The sequence below is a fragment of the Teleopsis dalmanni genome, chromosome 2 (assembly GCF_002237135.1).
Source record: "Teleopsis dalmanni isolate 2A chromosome 2, ASM223713v2, whole genome shotgun sequence".
Lineage (NCBI taxonomy): Eukaryota > Metazoa > Arthropoda > Insecta > Diptera > Diopsidae > Teleopsis > Teleopsis dalmanni.
This window is the reverse complement of record NC_051847.1, coordinates 115,757,154-115,765,477: the sequence shown is the minus strand read 5'-3', so window position 1 is coordinate 115,765,477 and position 8,324 is coordinate 115,757,154.

Genomic DNA, 8,324 nt, shown 5'->3' with positions numbered 1-8,324 from the left:
GGGCACAAATACGGCATATTGTATTTTCTCTCATTCTAAAATTTAAAATATGCATTAAAAACAATAATAATTGTACTCATGCCGTGCCCGAGACACTTTGCATAACATGGTCCTTAAAAGCGTAACAAATTAGTCTTCTATATATATCGCTTATGCGTTGCTTAGAAGCGTAACAAATGATTCTTCCATATGCATAGCGGAGAAGCGTAAAAACTTATTCTTTCGTATGCACCGTAGAGAAGCGTAAAAATTTACTTTTTTGTATGTATCAAGGAGTAGTGTTACTCCGCTACTCAGAAGAGATAAAAAATAAACAGCGAAAATAAAATTTAAAAGAGGTTTCTTATTGGTTTATTTGTAAAATTATTTACAAAAAAAAAATTAATAATATAATGACATAAAATACTAAAAAATAAGTATTAAAAATAGTTTATATTTCTTATTGCCAAATTTTACATATTTAAAGTTATTAACTTTGAATAATAAGATATCAAAATACAGTAAGACCACGCTTTGCGTCGTAAATACGTTCCAAAATATCGCGACTCATATTGAAACAACGCAAAGTGAATTGCTATTTTCTATTGGAAATCATAAAAACATCGAAGACACGTTATCGTATTTTTCATTCAGTCCTTAAATGTTAAAAAAAGAAGAATATTTAAATAACATAACAAAAGTAAAACTTTATTAATTCATTTAAAAACATAAAAAAGACTAGAAATTCAACCAAAAATTAAAAATAGATACAAAAAATAAATCAATTATAAAATTATTTGCACTTCTTTCGCTATAAGGATCGTTTTTTGAAAAAATTTCCATTTCTTCGTCAATTAGATTCATTGCTTTAGAAATTTGCTGTGAAGTTAAATTTTGACGCTTACTTATATCTAGCGAGCTGTCTTCTTCGTTAGCGATTTCCAAATCCAGTTGCATCAATACCTCATTAGACATTTCTTGGTTAGGAGCTAGCAATTCATTTAGGTCAACTTCATCTATCCCTTCAAAATTGGACTCTCTTGCTAAGTTAGCAAGAATTCTCTGAATAATAATAAAAAAAGAAATACATTTCGCATTCGCAAAATAACGCAATTCGAAAAAACAACGACTCACAGCGAAAATAAGTCTTAATTCAGTAACGACGCAACTTCGAAAAAACCCACAGTGAAGCGACGCAAAGTGAGTAAGTGATACTTACCTATATATATTAATTAAAATTTTTTTATTAAAATTATTTTATTAAAATTTATTTATTTAAATTTCACACACAACTGTAACGCTTCAATTGCACTTTAATATTAACAAAAGCAAAACCAAAAGCGACATATGTAAATATTATGTTACAGAAAAAACAAAAAGAGCAAATTAACAATTTTGATACAACAATCGCTTAACGATCGTCCAAGTGCGTAATAAGGGAGTAACATAAAAACACATTCGGCAAACAATCGTCCAGGCGAGTAATAATTGCACTTCAAGAATAGAGAAACAAAAGCGACATACGTAAATATTATATTTCAGAAAAAATAAAAAGAGCAAATTAGTAATTTTGAGAGAATAAACGCTTAACCTTCGTCAAGGGGAGTCATAAGCGACGCATTTTGACGATTGGCGATAAATGAATCGTCTAAATGCTGGCTGGGCTGTAATCGTACAAAATGCATATGTGTAGTAGTGCATAGCACAGAAATTCAAAGTATTCAGCATTGAAATTACTTAAAATGTGTGCGGAGTTTCAACAATGGATCTAAATAAAGAATTACTTTTAATGGCTCCTGCTCAAAACACGACTAAATTCGTTTCAAAATAAAAATCACGAAACCCACATACACCAAAACATAACATTGTATTTGTATGTGTCAAGCTGAAAAAACAGCAGCAAATTTCATTGCTTGAAATTCATGAACTCTAGCGTAACAGTCTCTTCCTCCTCTCATTTATAGGAAACCGTTCATGTTCATGTTACGTTTATGATAAACATGTTACGTTTAATTAAACATTAAAACATTAGTTACATACGAAAAGTAATTCCATTTCAGTATAATAATAATATCTTGATAAAATGAGAATATATGCATTTAAAAAATATTTAATCAATGTAATTGTAATTATATATTTTATATTCTGCTTAAATATGTTGAAGCGTCTTTTCTAAGTAGTCTTAAGTGTACAGGAATTTGACGAGTAATGCATTTGCTTAGAATACCATATTGGAATGCTCTTCAAGTTTCGTTTTCTATTTGTTCTTAATTCTGTTAAGCTCGTCTTTGATAACAGGGTTATGTAGGTCCACATTAATTTTTTTATTTTTCAAGCGCGTATTACACATGAGATTTGTTTATCAAACTTTTTTGTCGTCCCTTGCAAAAAAATTACACATCAAAACAGTCAATATTATTTTGAACACATCCCCAGTAAAAATTACAAACGTCTTTCGCTCATTGGCATTAAAACAATCGCCGAAGTGTCAACAGCAATTGCTATGCATAATTTTATTAGTAAAAATAATTTTTTTTTATTTAATTTATAATTTTAATTGATATATTTATATTTATTTTTATATATTATATTTAATTTACTATTTTAAATCTTCTTAATGATATATTTTAGTAATTAAGAAATTTTCCCTAGATGGAGAATAAAATGCAAATGAGTTACCGATTAGAGTCGATTCTCGCTCAAAAAGAGAAATAACCAGTGCAATAAAATTGCTGAAAAACGGAACAGCTGCAGGTTTTGATAATATTTCGGCCGAAGCGCTGAAAATTGATTTGCAAGTAACAACGGATGTCTTACGCCCACTCTTCAAAACTATTTGGAAAACAGAAACTTATCCATTCGACTGGCTCCATGGCATTGTAATCAAACTACCCAAGAAAGGAGACCTAAGTGACTGTAAAAACTGGCGCGGCATTACGGTTTTAAATTCTGTGATGAGAATATTTAAGAAAGTTATACTGAAAAGATTGTTAAAAGTTGTTGAAGTACTACAACAACCAAAGCAAGCGGGTTTTAGAAGCGAAAAATCCTGTGTTGACCATATTAACAGAATACCATATAGAATAATCATAGAACAATCGATAGAGATGCGATCACGACTTTATCTGCTTTTCATCGATTTGGAGAAGGTATTTGACTCGTTAAATCGAAATTGCATATGGGTAGAATTGAAAAATATTGGTTTCCTGGCTAAAATAGTCTTCGTAATTGCAAAAAGCTAAGATAAATTTAAGTGCTCAGTTTTACATGACAACAAACTGTCTAAGTCCTTTTGTACAATTTGTGGTATACGTTAAGGATGCGTCCTTTCTCTACTGCGGTTATTAGTTGTGGTTGCGCAATGACGAAAAGAGCAAATAAAGGAAAGGTACGAAGTATTGTATGGAACGCACTGTCACCGAACACAAGGCTAGAGTGTTTGAACTATGCTGACGACAAATGGGAGTAATGACATCAGCTTAATGATATGCAAAGTTGGACTGATAATCAATGCACAGAAAACAAATGAAATCAGAATAAACAATCGAATTGACGAACCTTTGAAATCGGAAACGGAGACTATTGAACGCCTAAATAAATTCCAGTATCTAGGAAGTGTTATAGTTTACCAATAGCTATAGTTTACGTACAAATATAAAAATATTTAAACCATGCCGAAATTTGTCAACAGGCGTTGGTATACAACCCTCAAGGTAGCAGAGGAAGCAGTCGTCCGAATACAACATGGAGAAGGCCAACGTTTAATGAAATAAATACTGTATTGCAGCCCCTAGGAAGAAGAATAAGCAATACCGCTGATAAAAGGAATTAGCGTTGCGACGCAGAAGGTGGAAATGACTTATAGGCAGCATATACCCAGTATAAGAGGCAGCTCGAAATCATTAACGTCGAGCAAGGCTTATTATTATTATTAGACAATACAAATAATATTTAAAATAAAAGATTCATTGTTATTTAATGTTTATGGGCAATTTTTAGCTTTAAGCCCTACAAATCACCAGGGCCGGATGGTATTCATTCTATTGAGCTTCAAAACTCTTTGGAACAAATACAACTAGCTCCTGACCATTTTTAAATACTGTCTCATTTTTAATTATGTTCTAACTCAATGGAGAAAGGTTAGAGTTGTTTTTATTCCTAAGGCGGGTAAAACCTCTTATAGTAACCCAAATGAACTCCGTCCAATTAGTTTTTCATCTTTCATTCTGAAAGCTCTAGAAAGATTTATAGACTTCGAAATAAGGCGCGTTATAGATCCCAATCTTTAGTCTCCAACACAACATGCCTACACTAAGGGTAAATCCACCGAAACAGCACTTCATGCCCTCACTCATACTATTGAAAAATCTCTCAAATTAAAGGAATTTTGTATAGTGGCTTTCGTAGATATTGAAGGAGCTTTTAACAATATTCTTCCCAGTGCAATAGCAAGCGCACTCTCGCGTCTGGGTGTTGAGGATGCGCTTATTAGATTTATCGGTCAGTTACTAACTGACAGAATTATTGAAGGACAAATGGGTAATGGGTGTACCAATAACACACAGACGGGTAAATAGAGGTACCCCCCAATGGGGCGTACTCGCTCCCCTCCTCTGGAATATAGCGGTGAATGAACTGCTACAAAAACTAAGGAGAGCGAGATGCGGGACAGTTGCATATGCGGACGACATTGCGTTAACAGTTGCTGGAAAATATGCTACTACTTTAAGGGATATTTTGCAGTATGGCCTGAATATCCTTAACAATTGGACACTGAATTGTGGTTCGGGGTTAACCTCAGAAAAACAGAAATCGTAGTATTTACCAGAAAACATAGGGTTCCAAATCTTTCTCTACTCTATATTAAAAGTACAGCGATACAATATATTGAGGAAGCAAAATTTTTAGGCATTGTTTTCGATAGGAAACTAAGCTGGAAAGAAAATATTTCAGAGCGAGCTAGGAAAGCAAACATTGCATTGCTCCTTTGTCAAAAAGCTATTGGTAAAAAGTAGGGATTGCAACCACGTATCGCTCAATGGCTATACACGGCTGATAAATCTTGATCTTCAGATCTTAATCAGATCTTGATAAATCTTCGTACTGTACTGCGCTTATGTTAACAGGGTTCAGCGCAGGGCTGAACTCTGTATTAGTGGTGCTCTGTGCACAACACCATCTATGGTATTAGATCTAATGCTCCACTTAATGCCACTTAACATCATCAGTAAGCAGTTGTCAGCATCATCTGCCCTAAGACTTAAGGCTACATCACAATAGAGAGATAGTTACTATGGGCACGGTTCCATTCTAAAACTTTTCAGTCCTACTCCAAATAACATTGACTACACCTCTCCGATTCTCGACTTTGATAGAAAATTTATTTATCCAGGAAGTTTGATTATCAGGAGGTCCATCCCTGGGTGAGGGTCTACAAATTTTTACCGATGGTTCAAAGATTGGGAGCGGTGTAGGCAGTGGAGTTTTCTCAGAGGGGTTGAATATATATATTATAGGCTTCCAGATCACTGTAGTGTTTTTCAGGCAGAAGTAATTGCCATTAAGGAAGCTTTAGCTTGTCTAGAAGTAGGTAATATACTTGAAAGGAATATATATATACTATCGGATAATCAAGCTTCTTTAAAGTCCTTGAGTTCAGTCCAATTCACATCTAGGACGGTCTTTGACGGCTACACATATCTAAATGAGATGTCGACGCAGTTCAATATTTTTCTAATCTGGGTTCCCGGTCATAGGGATATTTTCGGCAATTGCAAAGCAGATGAGCTTGCCAGACGGGGCGCTTCAGGGAACAACTTGGAACACCTAAATAATCTGGGCATATCGTTGACATCATGCAAATTGATATTGAGTTCTTCCTGTGCCAAACTTTTTAACAAAAGATGGGAAGACTCTGCGATATGCAGGCATCTGTATGCAATGTGGCCACAGACCAACAATAGAAAATCGAAATCTCTCTTAGAGATGTCCCGTAGAGATATCAGTCTTGTAGTAGGTTTACTAACAGGTCATTGTGTTCTAGGTAATCCAGGAGACTGTATCATGGAGAATAATCATGGAGACTGTATCTAAATTTCAACCATTTTTGTCGCAGATGTGGTGACGATGACGAAAATGCCTCCCACCTGCTTTGTTTCCCTCCGGCACATGCGCGGCGGCGCCATAAATTTTTGGGGGCTTTCTTTTTTAAGCATCTTGACGAACTTCGAGACCTCCCTCTATATAGCATCATAAGTTTTATTAAAGGTTCTAAATGGTTTTAGCCCATGGGTTCTCAATAATACGGTATCACAATGGACCTATAGGCCTAAGTGGAACCCCTGGGATCGCCGTACAACCTAACCTAACCTATTTAATGTTTGGTAATTTACATATTTTTGTTAGTTCAAGGTTATTTATATCACATATTTCAGTAATTAATAAATTTTCCCTAGATAGACAATTCAAATAATATCCAAAATAAAAGATATAATTTATTTATTTATGTTTTCGCTTCCATTCGATTGTATATGAAAACACACGAGCAATTTTGAGGAAAGGTCAAAATTTTTTGATTTTCATCCAACTTTTTTATTAACACTTCAAATGTTGCTACTATACATCAAAAAAATTTGACAAACAAGTTAATTTCATGTATAATACGCGCTTTATTCACTATGTGGCACTGGTTATAAAAATAGGAATTTTGTATCGCATAAATATGTTGCGGAGCAGTTTAGAATAGGTCCAACCGGAACAGTTACTGATTTCGGTATTGATAATTGAAATTAATGGCAATTTTTTATTTTTTAATATCATTTATTTACAGACCCACTATATTTCAAATGTTACGTAACACATTTTTAAGAAAAGATTTTTTTTATATAATTTATCAAACAATTTCTTAAGATTGGCGATAAATTCGGAAAAAATCATTAGCTATTTACATCTTACCTAGAGTAAATAGTTGATTTAAGGACTTGTATTTTGGTTCTAAATTAAAAAATGTTCGGTTAGGTCACAAAAATAAATTTTTTTAATTAGCACATGTGCTGCCATCGATACATATGATAACGATGAGAAAGACGAATTCTACGAGTCACTTAAAAACTGTATAAACCAATACGTTAACAAAGGTGATATCTTCATACTTCTAGGCGATTTAACGGAATACTCGGGGCAGACGATTCTGGTATTGAGTGCAATATGGGTAAGCACGACATTGGTGTTCGCAATAATAATGGCACCCTGTTCCCCCATCGAGACTCACAAATATATTTGATTCTCTCCTGGTCATAGAACAAAAAGCTCAAATGACTATATCGTCATAACCAGCAAAGGGCTCGTTATTAGACGTCCGAAGCTGATATAGGATCTGATCAATTTATGGTCGTCGCAAGTTTACTGCTATAGGTTGTTGCAATCAATAAGACTTTGTCTACAGTGTCACGCAAGATCGACTTAGATAAATTTAAATCGGATACCTATCGCATTACTAATTCACTAATTTCACTTGTAGAGTCAACCATTCTTATCCGTTCTCAATTAAAATTGGAGTTAGGCAACGTTTCGTGCTATCGCAAATGGAGATCTTGGTACAGAAATGTAGATTTCTTTGCTGTGGAATCAATCGTGGTAGAAATGTAAATCTCTGCCACGTCTTGTAGAGTTACTAATGAAATGTGTATTTCGTTTGTCAAGGAACGATTTATTGGTGATCGTAAATGAAAATTGTCACCACCTTGGAAAAGGTCACTAACGAAATGATCATTTCGTTAGCCGTGGACTTGGTATGGGTGATAATATCTGTATGTAATTATCATCTTACCACTGATTACTAACGAAATGTTGATTTCGTTAGCAATAAATGGGTAATAGACATGTGTATTTCTATTACTTAATAAAAAGACATGGGAATAGCAATGTAAATTTCTATTCTACGGAGCTACTAACGAAATGTTGATTTCGTTAATAATAAATATGTAATAGAAATATATATTTCTATAACAAAAAAAAAATGAGAACCGAAATGTAAATTTCTATTCCTGATGCTTCAGCACGTATGTTTAGAGCGATCTGTCTTCTAGCTCGTTACGTTGCTCACTATCTCGATTGCGGTTTTGCTTCGCCTTTTACACCGGACAACGGTGTAAAACTGCAACGGTATTTTTATTATTATTCTGTTGTTATTTATTGTATTAAATTTGTATTAAATTAAATCACCAGATTTTAAATAATTGTTTTATTACTTTTGTTATTGTTTTATTATTATTATTGTTCTATGTTGTGGCATAGGAATAGGAAATAACAGGGTACTAGCTCTCATTTGAGCAGAGCACTGCGAC